Consider the following 22,025-nt stretch of genomic DNA (forward strand, 5'->3'; position numbering starts at 1 on the left):
TCTCCCTGCCCTGACAGTGTGCCATAGCCACTTGCACTGCTGTCTTGTCTGGGTTTCAAGAGGGAGATCACAACATTTGGAGTAAAATAGATTTTATTCTGCTCTCAGAAGGAACGGGAGAGGCTTATGTACCTTCAACTTCAAGGAAGCTGCCAAATAAAGCAGGAGATAAACCCCAAGGCAAGCGTCCTATCACACAGCTGTCATGGTAGAGATCAAAAAAATACAGAGGTGTACTCCTAAGTGAGCCACAAAAAATTAGCTAAGCCTTAGTGTTCTTTGGATTACAAAACCTAATAGAGTAAAATATGTTTTAGGAAACCCCCATCGTTGCTGCCAAGAGATTATCAACCTGGGGAATCCAGAGCAGCCAAATGTACTTGAGATAGAAAAATCTTCTGCAGGTAATGTCTCTCCACCAATCATGATGATATCAAACTCAGGATCCAAGAAGATCTTGACAAACTTGAACCATGGATTCTATCCAACAAAATGAATTTCAATGTGGAGAAAAGCAAAGTCTTACATTTAGGCAGGAAAAAACAAAGGCACAAATAAAGATTGGGCAAGACCTGGCTTAAAAACAGCAACTATGAGAGGGACCTTGGAGTCCTAGTGGACGATCACTTGACCATGAGCCAGCAGTGTGCAGCAGCAGCCAAAAAAGCTAATACAATCCTGGGTTGTATAAACCAGTGGTTCTCAACCTTTTTAATGCCGCGACCCCCAACCGGTCGTAAGTCGAGGACTACCCAACCGGTCGTAAGTTGAGGACTTTCCCTGCCTGGGAGTGCCGTGCATGCGTGGTGCCGCCCCCTGCACCGGCCGAGGCGTAGCTGGCAAGCGGCAGAGACGGCGCAGGGCAACCACTGGCTGCGCCACCAGCTGGCCCAGCCCAAGGGTTGCACCAGCAACCCTCCTTGCTCCCACCGGCCTCCCACCTCCCACCCCTGGCCCTCTTTTATTTACATTTTTAGTAGTTGCTCAGCAGGGAAGGGTGGAAACTTCCAGACAGCTCGCCTTCGCTGCAGACAACTTGCAGCACTGTTTGCAGACTGGGGTTTTTGGCTGGCTCAGCAGGGCAGAGACAGAGAGTCTATTCTATTGGCTTTCAAAAGCCAATAGAATAAAAGGGAGTAGCACAGCTAAGGAAAAGGGGAAAAAATGGCGGACTGCGTTGTTTGGCGACCCCCATGAAATGGTCGTTCGACCTCAAATGGGGTCCCGACCCACAGGTTGAGAACCACTGGTATAAACAGAGGCATAGAATCAAGATCATGCGAAGTATTAGTACCACTTTATAAAACCCTAATAAGACCACACTTGGAATACTGCAGCCAGTTTTGGTCACCATATCACAAAAAAGATATTGAGAGTTTGGAAAAAATTCAGAGAAGAGCAACTAAGATGATCAAAGGGTTATGTGTAGATTTCCCATCTTGGCATGGAAAAGGCATGTTTCAGTAGCAACAGTTTAGGTCCAGTAGCTAAGCAGGATCAGGCTTAGTGAGAACTTAGTTGAAAGGCCAAGAGGGAATTCCAAGGCAGAAGCCTAGAGTGGAAAGTCAAAAGAGGTCCCAGAAGAAGACAGTGTAAAGCAGTTCTATACTGTTATCAACCAAAGTACAGTACATCTTTCCACAGAGATACACAAGTCATGCTGAACCTGTCCAAAAACTTTTACAATACACTTTAATATATCTAAACCTGTCTATTCAATAATATTACATGTTCAAGTGTGTGATGGGACTCAAATTTTGTTCTTCCTTTTTAAACATCCTTTGTGTGCCTCTCCTTTCATCCCAAATTCTGTGCTGTGGGATTATTGAGAACAAATGTTAAGATGCTCAGTGAATACAGAAGGGGGGAGATCAAGGCTGATCTCATAAACACAATCTTTTCTCATTAAATAATTGGATTTTTTTTGACTTTAATATTAAATCTTTAAGACTTGCTAACAAAGAATCATTTGAAGAATGTGCCAACATTTACAATCCAATTCTATCATTTAACAATAACTGCATAACTGTTTTATTGACAACTTCTATGCAGTCCTAATTCCTTGAGATGAAATCTAGAACTTCAAACAAGACAATGAATTAACAGTTGACCCTCTGGATTTAATATCTCATAGAAAATTCCCCATGAAGGTTCTGCACTAGCTAAATCCAGGAATACCATTGCCACCACATATCTTGCACAATGGGCATTCTTAGGAAACAAGAATGCTTTAACATTGCTTTATTTGGAAGTGTACCCATTTGTCATAAAACATTGCTTTATTTGGAAGTGTACCCATTTGTCATAAAAAAAAGAACAAAGGAAAGCTGGAAGAATTAAAAAGAATGGTAGAAAGCCACTGAATTCTATCACTGAATGAATTCTGGTAGTGAAAATAAACATATTTTATTTCAGCTCGGGACTTACACTTCTTTAATGTTATATCCATCATTGTATCTAAACTACTGGTTTGTATTTGGTCTCAGATGGAAGACAGGGGTCAGGTGATGACAAGGGCATGGCTGTATTGAGGCAAACTCTGCAACTTTTCTGCTTGTATCAGTCGTACGGATGCTAGGCCATATGGAACCACTTGCTTGAGATGGGTAGCTGTAGCAAATGAATAAATAAATACATTTGTATGATGACCTCATCTTACACATGTCATTATTTTACTGTTCACCTGGGAGAAGTCAAGACATTCAAGTTGGTGTCCATGACTATCTATTCCAGTGGTTCTCAACCTTTTTAATGCCGCAACCCCCAACCGGTCGTAAGTCGAGGACTACCCAACTGGTCGTAAGTCGAGGACTACCCAACCGGTCGTAAGTCAAGGACTTTCCCTGCCTGGGAGTGCCGCACATGCGTGGTGCCACCCCCTGCACCAGCCGAGGCGTAGCTGGCAAGCGGCAGAGACGGCGCAGGCCGACCACCGGCTGAGCCACCAGCTGGCCCAGCCCAAGGGAGGTAAGGCACCCACCGGGCCCCACGCACGCCAGCAACCCTCCTTCTGCCCGCCGGCCTCCCACCTTCCACCCCTGGCCCTCTTTTACTTACATTTTTAGTAGTTGCTCAGCAGGGAGGGGTGGAAACTTCCAGACAGCTCGCCTTCGCTGCAGACAACTTGCAGCACTGTTTGCAGAATGGGACTTTTGGCGGGCTCAGCAGGGCAGAGACAGCCTGGACAATTCCTATTGGCTTTGAAAGCCAATAGAATTAGACTCTATTCAAGAGAGTCTATTCTATTGGCTTTCAAAAGCCAGTAGAATAAAAGGGAGTAGCACAGCTAAGGAAAAGGGGGGGAAAATGGCGGATTGCGTTGTTTGGCGACCCCTGTGAAATGGTCATTCGACCCCAAATGGGGTCCCGACCCACAGGTTGAGAACCACTGACCTATTCAAAGACAATTTGACTTCTTATATCATAAGATGGGAAGAAATCTTAATGTTCTTCCAGTCCAATGTTTCTCAACCTTGGTAACTCTAGGATGTGGGAGTTGAAGTCCATACATCTTAGAGTGACCAAGCTTGAGAAACACTGTTCTAGTCCAACCCACTGCCCAGGACAGGTATTCTCAGATCAGCCAAGGCAAATAGCTATACAAACTATGACCTCCTCCTATGGACACTCCCCTTTGACATCATCATAGTTTGTTGCAGATGTTATTGGGGGAACAGTAACCCATGAATGTCCTTCTTTTGTTTTTTAACAGAAATATAAGCCAGGGAGCTTGAGGACTCTGGAGAGGTGATTCTTTAGAACAAGGATGTCCAACCTTGGTAATGTTAAGACTTGTGGACATCAACTCCCAGAATTGCCCAACCAGCTGTCTTAAAATTGATAAAGTTGGAACTCCCCTGCTCTAGATAAAACTCAGGTTTCATATAAGTTCTTTGGCCATTACATAAGTACAAAATCAGCCATACTCCACCCATGAGACTTTCTCCAGATTTTCCTTCTCTTTTGAAAGAATTTCTAAAGGAATTCTATTTCATCAAATTAAATGAAAAGCATAAGGAACAAATAGAAGAGAATTTATCTCTCTGATCTGATAAGGATAGAAGCCAACATCCTAATCTATTATTATTAAACAAAGTGCACCTACAGATATTTAAACTATGTCCCTCTTTACTCGCAAGTCTATTCCTGCCTCAAACCTTTCAAGACAGATGAAGGGAATGTAATAACTATATACTATATACTTTCTATATACTTTCCTAGGTATAAATATCCATTATAATATTAATAACATGCCTCAGCTATAAACCTCATTAAATATTAATTTGTTATACATAAACAAGGTGCTTGCAGACTTCCGGCTCACAACATCACCACCAAATTTTGTAAGATTGGCTGTATTCCTCCTGAAAGAAATATAATCAAAGTCTCATAAGATCATGAGATCTTATAAGATTTCAGTATTTTTTTTCCCAAGAACTTGCACAAGATGACCGCATTAATCTTGCAGAGTATCGTTCAAGTTTTGCCAGATCTGAGATAGAATATGGTAAGGAGGTGGGAGGGAAGGAGGGAAGGGGTACATTCCAGGGGAATAAGAATAAGAGGATGTTATCTGCGAGAGAAGGAGGATAAAAACAGCACCTCCCTAATAGTGTATTGTAGATGCAGATAGCAGAGGGCTCAGACTGGCAAGATTTGATCTATAGGTGTGAAATAATAAAGAGCTCAGCTTGGAAGAAGCACCATGGGTCATTTTTGGTTTTGCACCTGACATCAATCTTGCCAGGCTCATTACTCACAAGGGAGGGTATCTCTTTCTCCTCCACCACCACCAGGAATATCTTCTTCATGGGTGTCAGCAGGTTGTGGTTAAAAAGTCAAGATTGAAGCCATATGCTATTTAGTAAGCTTGTTAAATATAGGGTAGTTGACCTAACAATTAAATGGTACATAACATGCTTTATTTGCTCAAAGAACACTATTTCCTTATCTAGTTGGAGAAAGATATGCAGTGGGGTGGTGCAAAGTCAAATCTTGGACTCTGGATATTTGTACTAATGAGTAGGGAGATAGAAGAAATGTTTAAACGATCAAGAAATGGCACAGAATTGGATAGGGTAGTTCAGTGTTTCTCAGCCTTAGCAACTTTAAAACAAGGGTACTTCAGCTCCCAGAATTCCCCAGCCAGCAACTTTAATTCTGGGAGTTGAAGTCCACTTGTCTTAAAGTCGCTAAAGTTGAGAAACACTGGGATAGTTAATATCCCAGAAGAAAGAAGTAAATTGCAAAACATTTTTGCTAGGTTAGGAGAAATCTGCTAAAAATAGAGTGTGAGATTTAATAAGGAGCAAATCCAAAAATCTTCACTGAGGAAAGAGAAACAAAATATGCAATTTTAGCCGGTATCCAATAAAGCAGCGGTTCTCAACCTGTGGGTCGGGACTCCATTTGGGGTCGAATGACCATTTCACGGGGGTCGCCAAACAACGCAGTCCGCCATTTTTTCCCCCTTTTCCTTAGCTGTGCTACTCCCTTTTATTCTATTGGCTTTTGAAAGCCAATAGAATAGACTCTCTTGAATAGAGTCTAATTCTATTGGCTTTCAAAAGCCAATAGGAATTCTCCAGGCTGTCTCTGCCCTGCTGAGCCCGCCAAAAGTCCCATTCTGCAAACGGTGCTGCAAGTTGTCTGCAGCGAAGGCGAGCTGTCTGGAAGTTTCCACCCCTCCCTGCTGAGCAACTACTAAAAATGTAAGTAAAAGAGGGCCGGGGTGGGAGTTGGGAGGCTGGCGGGGGGAAGGAGGGTTGCTGATGCAAGTGGAGCCCGGCAGGTGCCTTACCTCCCTTGGACTGGGCCAACTGGTGGCCCAGTCAGTGGTCGGCCTGCGCCGTCTCTGCCGCTTGCCAGCTACGCCTCGGCCAGCTCAGGGGACAGCACCACGCATGCGTGGCGCTCCCAGGCAGGGAAAGTCCTCGACTTACGACCAGTTGGGTAGTCCTCAACTTACGATCGGTTGGGTAGTCCTCGACTTTTGACCAGTTGGGTAGTCCTTGACTTACGACCAGTTGGGGGTTGCGGCATTAAAAAGGTTGAGAACCATTGCAATAAAGGTATAATCTCCAGGTCATGGGACATTATAATTCCACTGACTATTGCATTTGTCAAAATTCACCCCAAGGTCCTATAGTGTCCTGTCCTGAACATCCCAATTTAAGAAGAATTCAGACAAATGAGAACAGGTTCTAGGAAATAAGAATGATCAGCAGACTAGAAGCAAAATCCAATGAAAACAGATGGAAGGAATTGAAAATGTTTCAACCTAGGAATAAAGAAATCTCTGGAAAGGATACTACCCTTAAAGTATGTTGCATATGAGAAAGATAAAATCTGTGCTCAAAGTACAGACTGTAGAATAATAATAATCTTAAGGTACCGCAAGATATATATCCCTCCCTCCCTCTCTCTCTTCAAAATGCCTCCTTTCCAACTTTATTGTTATATGAACACCTGTAAGTTTTTTTTAAAATATGTGTCTGTTCTTAATAGCAAACAGATAGATAAACCTTATTTTATTGTTTTCTCATGGTGTTTAATTTATGTATTATGATTTTGATAGGGAAATACTAAGCTTCTTGAATACGCAATAAATGAAAGCTTTATTTCCATCCAGTCAGAGTTTCAGATTGAATTATATAACTAGTCTTTTATTTCGAAGGTGGGTTTTTTTCATGTGAGAGATATTCTTTTTTTAAAAAAACAAACAAACTCTGAGAGGGATTCTTAGCCAGTAACATTCTAAATTGTGAACATTTTTTCAGTCTGCTACCTTGAGTTCCTGGGGGAAAAAATCACTAATGTCTGATTTATTTGCACAATTGTTCTTGAATAAAAAGCATCATTAATGCTCCATTGAATACAGTGACACTTAGTTTCAGTGTATAGGAAAAACACTATATTTCAGTGTGCATATCCTCACATAAAATCAGTATTTGCATCACACATTTAACCTGATTATATTCACACAACATATTAACCAAACATTTGCTAATGTTTTGTGGGACAGAGTATTGTATGGACTCAGCTCATAGTTTATGAATCACTGCATTATGTGAATCCAGAAAAAACTGATCAAAGAGAGAAGCAACCTGGAATTAAGGAGAAACTTCCTGACAGTGAGGACAATCAACCAGTGGAACAGCTTGCCTCCAGAAATCGTGGGCACACCATCACTGGAGATTTTTAAGAAGAGACTAGACATTCACCTGTCTGAGATGGTATAGGTTCTCCTGCTTGAATAGGACTAGAAGACCTCCAAGGTCCCTTCCAGCTAGTTCTATTCTAGTTCAGATTCACAGCCTCCTGGTTTCTAGGCTAATACCTTTAACTATTAGACCAAATAGTCCTTTGTACTATATTTCCTGAGGGGCAGGTGATGAATGAGAGATGGTACTCTATTTTTCCACAAGAATAATGTAATGCATTGATACACCTGCCTTCCATGTTATTAAGACTATCCTTGTACTTGGATGCAGAGACAAGAACATCTCAGTCTTTATCTAATGTCCATATTAATACAGAATTTGAGCAGATACTGGGGAGCAATGGAATTCAACACGCTTTCTCGTGCTAGAATTCTCTCAAAGTGTTGACCTCCAACTCTCATAAGTTTCAACTGTAATGGCCAATGGTGATTCAGGTAATCAAAAAAAAAGCATTTGAACTTGGTGGGAGTGGTTTTATTCCCCACCTTAGAAATTGTCTTGTTTTGTTCATAGGTCTTAAAGAGATACATGGATATTAAGTCTCATTTTCATGTATGATGCTATTGGAAGTGATTAGATTACAGAAGTGTCCTAGATCAGGGGTCCCCAACCCCTAGTCCATGGACCAGTACCAGGCCACGGCATGCCAGCAACCAGTCCTCACAAACAAGCAAAGACCCATCCATGTGCCAGCAGCACACAAAAACCACGCACTCTCTGGTCCGCGGAAAAATCTGTCTCCACAGAACCGGTCCCTGATACCCAAAAGGTTGTGGACCTCTGCCCTAGATCACTTCCCAATAGCTCTCTTATATATTCTTTTCTGCCTTTTCTGCGTGTTGCTTTTGACATAATTCCAAAGCTCCTATGGAAGGATTTACATCTGAAGTGTAGAGTCAATTGATTGCTTGATTAACTATGTACCATCAAATCATTTTCGACCCCTAGCTACTACATATATAGATTTTTTTTTCATAATGAACTCTCCTTAACTGCTCTTTCAAATCTCAAAAGTGCACTGGTCTGAAGGTGCAGATGAAGAAGTTTTCCACTCACAGTTCCTGCTATTGAGTCACCTTTCACCTAATCTGTACCTTACATTTGGTTTTTCTTGCCTAAATGTAGAACCTTACTTTTCTCTCCATTGAAGTTTATTTGGATAGATAGGGCCCAATGTTCCAGTCTGTTGAACTCCATCTGGAACTTGTGATGGATACTGGCCTGCTGTTTTGATCCTTGCATTCTGATTACATTCTCACACAAATGCTATGTTCAAAAACAGGATTCCGAGATGCTGATAGGAATTTGCAGATCGTCAGTAGCCCTGAAGCTAATGGAAAAGCAATCTATTGTATAACTAATACAGATGAAAAAGATGTGCAAAAAAGCTTGTAACACAGTAAAATCCCTCAGGGCTATGAGACAGTGGAAGACAATTAATTGGCTGAACCTGAGAGCCATACATTTTATTGATGACAAGCCTAGTAATTTCACAGCCAAGATTTAGTTTTCACTTGGCAACTTGCACATGCCAAATGCGTTTATTCTCTGGGGGAAATGTTGCTTTCACACTTTCAGGAATGTAGTTCCACCCTGTAATGGGAGTGAAGCTGCAAACATTGCTTACTTAATAAAAGATAATGAGTAAAGTTAATTACAGGTACATGCTTGCTTTTTACTTCATTTCCAGATCCCAATTCAGTTTCGTGAGCTACCTTAAAACCTGTTCAATGTGCATTCTTTTTCCTTTATCCTAATCTTTCTTAAGCTTGATCACTGTGCTGAGATCATGTGGAAAACATACAGATGTGTGTCTGCGCTTAGAGTTTTTACTTTTTTCAAACTTTTCTGAAGTTGGGAAGTAGACTCTTGAATGCCCCCAAATTGCTCAGCATCTTTTCTGTAAAATGAAAAAAAAAAAAAGTCCTACGGGTTTCAACAAAGATGGCTCATCAGGTGAAACAAGGCCATCTCTGTCATCATGGCTCCTAAGGATTGAAGAGGAAGCAGAGATGGTTATGTTTTGTTATATTTGAGTTCCCACAGTGGAAACTTCATGACGTATAGTTAGAAGCTTGAAGTATTAAGAAAAACTTCAGCTAGCTTCTCCTTTCAGTTCTCAAAATTCTCAGTAATGCTTATGCAAGTGGGATCACCAAGTGGGAGAATTTCTGCTGTTCAACGACACCTCTCAAAGTCAATGTTATATATGCTGACAGTAGTAAGAATGCTCTATGCATAAAAATGGGAAGACACTTTAATTCCCACAATGGGTGGCAGGCTGCAAAAGCTGATGGAGTTAGCAGAGATGGCTAAATTGCTTTAATTAAGGAAAAGAATAGAACTACTTTTGTTTCTACTTGAAAACCACTTCTGAACTTTGTCCTTGAGGTGGGAAAAAATGAAACTTTGATTTTGGGTTTTGCTGATTGGTTTGTTGTTCTAGAAATGGCTAGTATATAAACGTAAAAAGTTGACGTATGTTAGTACCATTTTCTAGTGTGCTAAAAAGAGTCGGAAGTCAATGCTTTTCTTTTTCTTTCCCCCTTTCCCCTACACTTTTTCCTCTTCCCCTTTCTTCCCCTGCTTTCCTACTATTTTCATTTTCCTTTGTATTTTGTATTTCAATAAATTTCTTCTTGTTGTGCCATATCCGTTATCGGACATTGGCGATCATGTTGGCGATCCTGTTTTTATCAGCAGTTGCAAAAAAGTGCTGCTGAGTTTTGTCCAAACCAGTCCCTTAGATTTTGAAGCCACGATGTTCTTCTTCTCCCTGGACCTCGTTTGCCTTCAATCTTTCCCTGGAGGGTTAAATGGAGTATACTGTATTTTTCTGGGTGTCGCATCACATGTCCGAAATATTCTAATTTTCGTTTTTTAATTGTTTTGATGATTTCTCTTGGCTTTCCCAGGCGGCTGATCACCTTCTCATTTCTGATCTTGTCAATCCAGCTTATACGTAACAGCCGCCTGTAAATCCACCTTTCAAATGCTTCTAGTCTCTTCAGGTGGCCTTCTGTCAGAGACCAACTCTCTACTCTATAGAGCAGGATAGAAAAAATATAGCATCTGACAAGCCTGATTTTCAGTCTTAGGCTTATGTCATGACTGCAGAAGACCCTTTTCATTTTGAAGAATGCTGTTTGAGCTTTCTCTATCCTTATTTTCAATAAACTAATAAAATTAATTCCTTCCATGCAGCTGTTCAAGGGCACAAATGCTATTATATTGGATAGGAGATCATCAGTGCTCTTGCCTGGACCAAGGTCCAAAAACCTTCAAAACCAAAGACAGGAAGAAGGCAATTGGCAACCCAATTCCTTTTTGTTGTCAAGAACAAGATATGGCTATTCCTGAAAAACCTGTTGTTATGACATGTCCCCTCAGTGTAGGAGTTGATGGTTCTTTCAGTGTGTCCATGGATAGGAAATTGTTGACATTGGGTTAGGTAGCTAGGTTTTCTTCCCCCTTCTACTTATCATTTTTTTTCTAATTTAATGTTGCTGTATTGGCACCTACTCAGATCTTTTGGGGAACTGAGGGGCATATTAATAATATAAATTAACAATAAAGCAAATAAACAAGTAAAATTACACAGATATGTTCATGAAGTTATTAGACTCTCTTATTCACAGAGGCATAGAATCAAGATCACGCAAAGTACTAGTACCACTTTATAAAGCCCTAGTAAGACCACATCTGGAATACTGCAGCCAATTTTGGTCACCATATCACAAAAATATGTTAAGATTCTGGAAAAAATTCAGAGAAGATGGTCAAAGGCCTGGAGACCAAAACGTATGAAGAACGGCTGCAGGACTTGGGTTTGGCCAGTCTGAAGAAAAGAAGAAATAGAGGAGACATGATAGCAGTATTCCAGTATCTGAGGGGCTTCTACAAGGCAGAAGGGTCAGGTTGTTCACCAGAGCACCAGAAGGCAAGACAAGAAATAATGGTGGAAACTGATCAAAGAGAGAAGCAACCTAAACTAAGGAGAAATTTCCTGACAGTGAGGACAATCAACCAGTGGAACAGTTTACCCCCAGAAATCGTGGGCACTCCATCGATGAAAGTTTTTTTAAAAAGACTGGACAATCACCTATCTGAGATGGTCTAGGTCCTCCTGCTTGAGCAGGGGGGTGACTAGAAGACTTCCAAGGTCCCTTCCAGCTCTATTCTATTCTAATATTCTTATTAGACTCTCTTATTCAGGCCATCTAACTTTGCCTCAAAACCTTTTTCCTGATAACTATATTCATGAAAGTCCTGACCATTTTAGAATTAGAGAGCAGAAAGGTCAACTCAATCATTTCATTCAGAGCCTTTCAACCACTCACCATAAATCACTTCATTATCTACTCCTTCTGAAAATATTATTCCCTGGCATGTGAAAGATAAACTAACACCAACAGAATTGCAGACAACACCAAGCCAACACTCCAAAAGGTAGGCTCAAGCTTACAGAAAGACCTCAATAGAATGGAACACTGGGCCCTATCTAACAAAATGAAATTCAGTGGTGAGAAATATAAGGTTCTACATTTGGGCAAGAAAAAACAAATGCACAGCTATAGAATAGGTGGTACCTGGCTCAATAGTAGTAACTGTGAGAAGGATTTGGGAGTCTTAGGGGACAATCACTTGAATATGAGCCAGCAGTGTTATGCAGCTGCCAAAAATGCCGATGCTGTCCTAGGCTGCATTAACAGAGATATTGTATCAAGATATTGTATCAAGAAGTGTCAGTACCATTTTGTAATGCCTTGGTAAGACCACACTTGGAATATTGCATCCGGTTTTGGTCACCACAATATAAAAATGATATTGAGACTCTAGAAAGAGTGCAGAGAAGAGCAACAAAGATGATTAGGAAACTGGAGGGAATGTCTAGTCTGATGAAAAAAAGGATTAGTGGTCACACAACAGCAGTGTTTCCCTATCTCAGGGGTTGCCACAAAAAGAGGGGGTCAACCTATTCTCTAAAGCACCTGAAGGCAGAACAAGAAGCAATGGATAGAAACTAATGAAAGAGAAAAGCAACCTAGAACTAAGGAGAAACTTCCTGATAGTTAGAATAATTAATCAGTAGAATAACTTGCTTCCAGAAGTTGTGGGTACTCCAACACTGGAGGTTTTTAAGAAGAGATTGGACAAATGAATGTGTGTGTGTGTGTGTGTGTGTGTGTGTACACCTCTACATCTATATTCCTATCTTTCTGTCTGTCTGCCTGTCTATCTATCTATCTATCTATCTATCTATCTATCTATCTATCTATCTAATTGTGTGTGTGTGTGTGTACACCTCTACATCTATATTCCTATCTTTCTGTCTGTCTGTCTGTCTATCTATCTATCTATCTATCTATCTATCTATCTAATTGTATATCTTCTTATCTATCTGCAGATCTTATTACACAGTGTGTGTGTGTGTGTGTGTGTGTGTTATTGCATTCAGTTTGGTCATCACTATATAAAAATGATGTTGAGACTCTAGAAAGAGTGCAGAGAAGAGCAACAAAGACTGAAGGCTAAAACATATGAAGAACACTTGCAGGAATTGGATACATTTAATTAAATGAAAAGAAGGACTAGGGGGGTGACATGATAGCAGTGTTCCTATATCTCAGGGGTTTGCCACAAAGAAGAGGGAGTCAAGCTATTTCCAAAGCACCTGAAGGCAGGACAAGAAGCAATGGATGGAAACTAATCAAGGAGAGAACCAACCTAGAGCTAAGGAGAAATTTTCTGACAGAACAATTAATCAGTGGAATAACTTGCCTCCAGAGGTTGTGGGGGCTTCAACACTGGATGTTTTTAAGAAGAGATTGGATAGCCATTTGTCTGAAATGGTATAGAGTGTCCTGCTTGAGTGGGGGTTGGACTAGAAGAACTCCAAGGTTGCTTTCAACTCTGTTATTCTGTTACTCTGTTAAATATCCAGGTCAAAGGATTTATAAAAAGCACACAGGTTCCAGATGCTGAGGACCTACAAAGAATGCAGAGAACAGCAACAAAGATGATAAGGGATCTGGAAGCTAAATTGTATGATAAATAGCTAAGAGAAGTAGGTATGTTTGGCCTAATGAAGAGAAGGATTAGAAGAGACCTAATAGCAGTCTTCCAATACTTTAAAGGCTGTTGATTTTATTCTCCATAGCATCTGAGGGCAGAACAAGAAGCAATGGGTGGAAATAAGGAAGAATTTCCTGACTGTGAACGTGATTGATCAATGGAACAGCTTGCTCCCAGAGTTGTGGGTTATCCATAGCTGGAAGTTTTCAAGAAAATATTAAACAATCACTTGACCTGGATGGTATATACAGTAAGGTATCCTTCCTTGGGTAGGGGGTTGGACTAGAAAATCTGCAAGGTCCCTTCCAGCTCTATATTTCTAAGATCATGCAAATCTTTGGGAAGTATACTATTCCAGATTTCAGAGCAGAAGATGGACTAGAGACAACCTGAAACAGGTCCTAAGAAGATGAGAAAAATGATTAGGAGACTAGGACCAGGACAGAAAAAGGAAGACAAAGGTGTAACAAACCTCTGAGAAGTGTAATGTTCCTGTTTTACTTTTCAAAACAACCCACAATCTGGTGAAAACTACCCCTCTTAGAAATACAATACATCTTCAACGCCAGTTGACATTTAATTCAGAAATTGGATTCGGCAAATAGCTGACATATTTGTGAAAGAAAGCAAGGTTAGGTTATTTAAGAACCTATATTAAAAACAAAAAACTGAAAGTGGAACAATCTAGTCTCAGAGATACATTTGAATACCCTTTGATTTCAGTGCAAGAAAGTTAATTATTTTCCAAAATCATCCTGGGATCATTCCTTATAGGTGTTAAAGGTGTAATAACTACTAACCATGCCACTCACCCTAGCCTTGAAGTGAAATTGATCTCAAGATAGTATTAATTTCAGTTACGCAGTGGTAGGCCGTACTATGGCTCCCTTCAAGAAACAGCCACCTCATTTGCTAAGTAGACGCAGTGGAGAAAGAATCTTAACACTAAAACAAAATAGAAAAGCCCGCTAATGCATAAGATGCTTGTTAATTGGCTTAATGGAAGATATCCAGTTAGCTATAAAGATTTAATTTGTGTTTTAAAAATATAGGTTGACTCATCCAATTATACATGAACAACTACTCCTTCTTTCCACTTAAGCTATTTCTAGGAATTGCCCACAGGGAAAGGAGATGCAGATTATTTCATTGGCAACTTGAAGTGGAAAGAAGATGGACGACAATAATTTGATCTCTGAATAGCTGGGAAAGCTGGAGCTCAATAATATCCCTGGAATTTTCTAAAGACTAACCACCTGATTGTGTCTTTTCTTTTCTTCCCCAGATGGTTTGAAAGTCTGATCTAGCATGGCATGAAAAGGTGGGGCAGAATGATTGAGGTAGAACAACACCTGAGATGAGAACTTCAAATGTGCATCAAGCACAAAACATGCCTGGACTTCTTCACCATTTCATTAAAGCCTTTGATACTTTTCCAAAGGAAGAAATTACAAGATCAAGCTAAACTGAAGCTTGAACCACTTGGCTTCTGATCCAATGACAAATAGACAAAGCATGTGGCATTATCTTATTGCCTCAGAGATGAAATGGTGCAGGTCTTTCTTTGAATATACATGGGTCAGTTCAGATACAATCATTTCATAGTCATCGCTTTCTCAAGTTCACAGACACCTATACTAAGAATCTTCTTTTGTGGCAATCCTTCCTCAAACAGATTGAGTAGAGATTAGATGTTTTTAATCCTGGGATGTTCAGCTTTCTTCCAAAAATTACTTTGTGTCTGCTTTGGTTGCCATACAGTAAAAGCAACAATAAAAAAAAATGATAATGCTAGGTGGGCCAAAAATGGGTCATTTATCTAGATTTCAAATATACAAGCTAAATCAGTTCTAAGATCAAATGTTTGCTAATTCATATGAGAACTGAAATGGATTTTTTCATTTAAGCTTGGTGCCCAACCCCTGGGCAGCAGCCTGTTCAGAACTAGGCTGTGGAAATGATGGATGAGCATGTGTGTCCACCGGTCCACAAAGCCAGAGAGATTGGGGAAGACTGCTCCACATAATTGAGTAGTGTGCCTGATTGCCAGGGTCATTTAGGATCCTTCAGCTCATAGGTTTCTGCATCTTCTTGGTCTAGTAAAGGCACATGCCTGGTAGCTAGATGAATCGGGCCACTTTGAACTTTATAAAATCTAAGCCTGTCCAAGTGAGTTGAAAATGTATGCTAGGAACTCATGTCATATATCAAAGCAGATTTTGCTCAGACTGTAGCAACATATAAGCACATCTGAGAGAAGGAAGGAGGGAGATAAACAGATTGGAAAAGCAGATTTAAGAAAAAAAGCAATCAGGAATCTAAGTTCTGCAAATAACTTAGTAGAGAAGGCATACTTCAATATGGTGTCAGGCTCAAAATATCAGCAATATTTCTTTTATTCATTGAGTACAGTTCCTACAGTATGTCAGTCATTCAAGGTAGATAAAACTAGAAATCCAACATCATGTAGATCAAAATTACATTTACTGTAAGGTAGTTGCAACAGAATTTTGAAATTCTGAATGAAATTTCCCCCTTCCTCCCTTTATCTTCACAAGAATAGGGAGAGCATATCTGAGATGTATACTCATGTTACATTCCTGGCCTGGACTCAATCCTCTTTTATCTGACCATTTTCTTAGTAGCGGCTCTTCCTCCTATTCCTCAAAGTCACCCTGTTTGATCTCTACACAATTTGAACTCAAAGGAAGGGTCCAGTGGTAGGATTCAATCTGTATCAAGTAAACTTTAAAGAAAGTTAAACAATATGGCAGCAAAAATCCAGCTCAGGGAGAAAAAAAACCTGTTTTTTTGAGACACCAGACTAGCATGCATTCACGGGCTTCCAATCCCCTTGCTTGCTGCAAGCTAGATTGGAGTCCTCGGACTGCTCCTTCCAGCCCATTTCGGAGCCGGTCCCAAAGCGAAGGGCATGGGTCCTCAACCTTGGCAACTGGCTGAGGAATTCTGGGAGTTGAAGTCCACAAGTCTTAAAGTTGCCAAGGTTGAGGACCCCTGGCGAAGACAATGGTTCCCACCCCACCCAATCGCTGCAGGGGCTTTGGTCCAAAGATTCTCTGCACAGGCTCTGGACAAACCAAGATCCAGGACTGAAAAAGCAGCAATGGGAGCGAAGGGCTGTTCAAAGGAGGAGAAAGAAGGAGAAAGTGGGAGAAGCCCAAAGGAGACCTCCTCCATCACTCTACAAGCACCGACTGAAGCTGACGCCTTGTTCCATGCCCAAGGGTGACCTCCTCCATCACCTTGCAAGTGGAGGAGGGGGGGGGAAGGCAGGCGATCCAGACATGTTGCATGGCAGCAGCAAGCAGAGGCGGAGGGGAAACCTTCCCCTGCCTGCCTCTACTTGCAGCCGCCATGCAGCATGTCTGGATCAACTGTCTCCCCACGCCTCCACTTGCAGAGTGACAGAGAAGGTCTCCCTTGGGCATGGAACAGGGCGTTAGCTTCAGTCAGTGTTTTGGAGAACCTCCTCCATCACCCTGAGGAGCATGAAAATGGCAAGACCCGGAGGAGCCGAGAGAGAAAACCTCAGCATCGGATTGAAAAAAATCTGAAAAAACCAGAGATGGTAAGGTCAGGAGTGGAGACTCATGTTTATCATAACCGGTTCGCCAAATTCAACAAAAAATTAGGTATCGGTTCTGCCAAACTGGTGCGAACCAGCTGAATCCATCACTGGAAGGGTCCCAATCCATTGGCAGAGCCTTTTCTGTAGGACATATTGGAATGTACTTTTGGGAGGAAACCCCCAAGGTGGGTGCCTAACTAATTTGCTCTGGCAAATTGATGAGGCTGCTTGGATGAGCAGTGAAATGTCCCGAACTAACGTGAAAAAATAAGTCCATTTACCTTGACTCAACCTTCAGACAACTTTATCTGGATGACTGAGAATTTTAATCGACAATCAGATGAGATTTTTTGCCTACATAAGAAAGATACTGTTTCTGGAATTTTTTTATACTCCACCTTTCTACTAAAAATAGTGCTTATGATTACAATTAAAACATAACCTATAATTTACTTTAATTAAATATAATTAAAACCTAATGTATCCCCTAAATAGAGCAAGCAAACCTAAAACAAAGATGGAATCAGCCTTAAAATCAAAATGTTCTGAAGCAGACAAGTTAGATTCAAAGGCTAGGTCTGACTCAATAAAGGTAGTGCTGAATGAAAAGTCTTCATTCTGGTTCATCCAAGCCGGGGATAAATAAACAACATGGCGACTGCTTTAGAAAGAAGGCTGCAGTTTATTGAAGAGCCAGAAAGAAAGATGGTTCTGGCAGGAAAGAGGAGAAAAAAAGGGCTGAGCACATGTGGAGAGTAGGTTTTTATACCCTCTGAAGCCTTTTGTTTGAAGTTGCTTCCTGTTCCTGTGTTGAGGCTTTGTATTTCCTGTGTCATGTATTCTGATCTGAGTCTGAGTGTGCCTTTCTGATATTCTGATGGTGATGGGTTAGTCCTATTATGACCAAAGGTCATATTCTGCTTCCCTGGTGCTGGGGTTAATGACTCTTAGAGTTTGGGTGGGGTATGCAGATTTTAGGTCTCTTTGTCTTCCTAATCTTCTAGCTCCAACTTTCCTGATGGTTTACATCTGCATTTGTACAGAGCTGGCTTCTGCTTGGGGGAGGCAGACTTGGGGGCGGGGTTGGTTTCTGCTTTTAAAATCCTTGAGGAAATGTATTTTTCTGCCCTATTAATATTTCCTTCTCTGGGGGGCTGACTTCCCACAGTAGTTTTGCCTTCCAGTGGTAACAATAACAGAGGTAAAGCAAGCGGGCGATTTAAATAGCCTGATCTCAAATTATGAAATGCAATTTTTTGCTTATTTGGGCACCCTCCAGATCCATGGTTTTAATACCTAGAATTCTCATCAATAACCATGGCAACTGGAGAATTCTGGGAACATGGAAGCTTTTTCTAGATCATAACCAGGGTTTGTGATTGTTCTCAGAAAAGGGCTATGTAGAAGATGACCAGCCTGAGCCCAAGGGTGAGGTCAAGTGGGCATCACCAGTTTGGAATCACTATGCTCCCACAAGAAACCGAACTCCAGCCCCCAGTGAATTCTGTTGACTCTTATCTGGCACCAATTTTTGCCTTGACCATTAGTAGATCAGATTCTTGTATATAGGTAAAATGAAATAAACTTGCTGTACTGTTTAAATCTACCCCAGCTCCTGGTTTCTTGCCCTGATAGATGAGACTCAAGGAAAGTGTGTCAAATCGTGTACCTGTCATTCAGAAGCAGTTGAAATTTCTAAATAGATTCAAAGACAGCCCTACATGCAGCTTGTTACAGTAATCCCCCCAAAATGCATAACTAATTATGACAAGTTCCCTCATGGCCTAATCTGTTACCTGAAGGATTGCAAATGGTGTGTAGCTGACTGCATCAACATCAGTCATCTGGGTTCAGGGTTGATCCTGGGTGTAGATCTAAGCAGTAAATCTGATTCATTAAAATATATGCTCATTTAATACAGGTTAGATCTTTAGTGGCTGCAAGCAGTTCTACTCTCCTTTTTGATACTGACCATAAAGACTTCTAGATTGTTTTCATTTGGGACATTAAATACCACTTTTAAAAAATACAGGTTAAATTACAATGGAAAGAATTTGGATGTCATTCATTGTGTGTGTTTGTGTCTGTGTCTCTGTGTGTATTCCTCTAAATTAAAGAGAATAATAATAATGCTCCTTTACTTATGGTGTAATAATCATGTGGGAATATCTCATATCTGTGAAGCCATCAGCTAATCTTCTAATTTCCTGGCTTTGAAGAACTTCAGTCAAGTTAAGAATTCTCATATGACTTCCAAAAACCTTTTTTAAATTATATATTCTGCTCTATGTCATCCAACATATGTATGGTGAAGTAAGAGAATTTGTCTTGCTCCCAGGTCCAGTTTGTGATGGCAATGGTTCATTTTCCACAAGATTATGGGAAACTCTGGACCTAATGAGAAGTATATGTTACTGGATGTCTTACAAGTTGTTTAACCAGTGACGTCAAGAAACCAAAACTTATCATGGGATCCTGAAACATCACAAGCCCATATAAACATAGACGTCTCTGTAAAGTTCTTCTCAGCAGCCACAGAGTTTCAGGAACCCTTACATCAGTTCTGTAGCTGATCATTCTCACAATATGATTTATTTTTTTCTTCCTCCTCCCTTCTGTCTTTGCTTTCCTTTCTTTTTATACTGTGAGATTTATCGACTCTGGGCAATGTACAAAAGCAAATTGGAAACAATACATCAGTAATTAAAACAATACAATAAGCAATAATCTCTCCCTAGTCATCCTAGGTTCTAAAGTCCCACTGAAACAAAACAGTTTAAATTGCCTTTTCGAATGAAAAGTGAATGGAAGATAATCATATAGTAATAGCACTTAGACTTCTATATTGCTTCATAGTGTTTTGCAGCTCTTTCTAAACTGTTTACAGAGTCATCCTCTTGCCCCCAACAATCTGAGTCCTCACTTTACCAATCTCGGAAGAATGGAAAGCTGAGTCAACCTTGAGCAGGTCAGGATTGAACTCCTAGCAGTGCGCAGAATTAGCCTGCAATACTGCATTCTGTGTTACCATGGCTCTGATCGTATGCCTATTGCATAATGTGAGGGCTACTACCAAGAGGGCCTATCTTTTCAACCAGAGGTCTTGATCTTTTGTGGGGAGGGGAAATATATAGCAGGGCTCCCTTCAGTGTTAGTATCAGATGGAGAAAAAAAAACCCTCACAATTGGTGAGTATATCCTTATGCCACAAAGCAGAGGGCATTAGAAGTGATAGCCAGCACCTTGGACTCTAAGCAGGTCTGTTTAGATGGAGAAAGAAGAAGCTTAATGGTGGAAACAATGATAAATTAAAAAAAGATATTGATGATAATAATATATGCAGCAAACTATAAACAAGAAGAATTTTATCAAAAGCGACACAGGAAAATATTGGAAATGGAATATCAAAATACTTGTCTAGTAGGAGATTCAATGCAATCATGGATGGAAAAATTGATTACAAAAGCAGTAAAATAGGGAAAAAAGGAAGAAAAAGACTCCCTAAAGCTTTTTTCCAAATGATAGAAGAAATACATGTACAGGATGTCTGGAGAGAAATAAACTTTAAAAAGACTCAGTATACATTTTATTCGAACAGACATAAATCATGGTCCAGAATTGATAGATATGGATGCCCCCTGAACAAAGAGCCTATCTACAGGAGGTTGAGATAGAACTCAATATTTGGGCTGACCATAATCTGATAAAGATGACCTGGAGAGAAATAAAGAAGAAATTAAGGTGGACACTGAATCAATTGCTATTAAAAGATAAAGAATTTTTAGAAATAGCAGAAAAAGGAAATGGAATTTAAAAAAAAAAAGAAAATAAAAAAGAAGAGACCTCACTCCAAAACATATGGGACACAGCCAAAGCATACTTTAGAGGATTAGCTATAACCTACATAGTCAAAAAGAACAAAGATAAAAAGCAACAATACACAATGCTAAGGGAAGAGTTTAAGAAATTGGAGTTAGAAATACAAAGAGATCCACAAAAGAAAACTCTGAAGAGACAAATGGAGATAACAAAACACAAATTAAACCTAATAGAGTCAGGAGAACTGGCTCAACAAATCAAAAGGACAAAACATTGGATACATTGGAATATTATGAAATGCACCCAGGAAAACAAATGGCACTAATTTTTCTAGATGCTCAAAAAGCTTTTGACAATGTAAACTGGCAATTTATAATACAATTAAAGTGTATGGAGTTTGGAGACAAGTTTATTATTATAATTAAGACAATATACCATAGTAAATGGGGAATATACAGAGAATATTAATACAAAGAAAGGCACAAGATAAGGATGCCCCCTATCCCCATTGTTATTTATATTGACTTTGGAAGTTTTGAATAGAAACATCAGATAAGACTCAGAAATCAAAGGAATCAAGATAAAAGATGAAAGCTATAAATTACAAGCATTTTCAGAGACTTGGTATTTATCCTAGAAGAACCACTGGAGACAACCTCAAAGTTAATGAAAAAGAGGAATTTGAAGAAGTAGCAGGATTGAAGATAAATAGATAAAAAACTAAAGTGACCTCACATCCAGTCAAAAAAGACAATTGTCAGAAAAAATGGACTTCCAAATAGTTAGAAAAGTTAAATATTTGGGAATATATTTAACAGCAAGATGTGCAATAATAAAAGAAGATAACTACACAAAACTACTTAATCAAATAAAACTAGATTTGGAAAAATGGAAAAATTTACAATTATCAGTATTAGGAAGAATAGCTGCAGTGAAAATAAATATTTTACCAAAACTGCTTTTCTTGTTCCAAACAGTACCTATAAAATAGAGAAGAAATGTTTTGATGTTCTGATATTTTGAATATACTGATCCTAAAATTTATTTGGTAAGGAAAAAAAACTAGAATTAAACTGAAAATGTTACAAGAATCTAAAGAAAATGGAGGATTTGGATTACCAGATGAGGTTTTATATTATATTATCTTTATAATATATATTATAATATATTTATATTATCAAGCATGTCTTAACATGGCTAAAAGCCTCAGAGGTAAAAGACTGTTATATTTAGAAGGACATGATTTGCAACTTGGATGGCATGCATTCTTATGGTATGAGAAGAATAAAGTTCACAGATACTTTCAAAATCACTATGTT

This window comes from Crotalus tigris, unplaced genomic scaffold (assembly GCF_016545835.1).
Source record: "Crotalus tigris isolate CLP2741 ecotype Arizona unplaced genomic scaffold, ASM1654583v1 scf7180000018079.1514062397:295518, whole genome shotgun sequence".
Taxonomy (NCBI): Eukaryota; Metazoa; Chordata; class Lepidosauria; order Squamata; family Viperidae; genus Crotalus; species Crotalus tigris.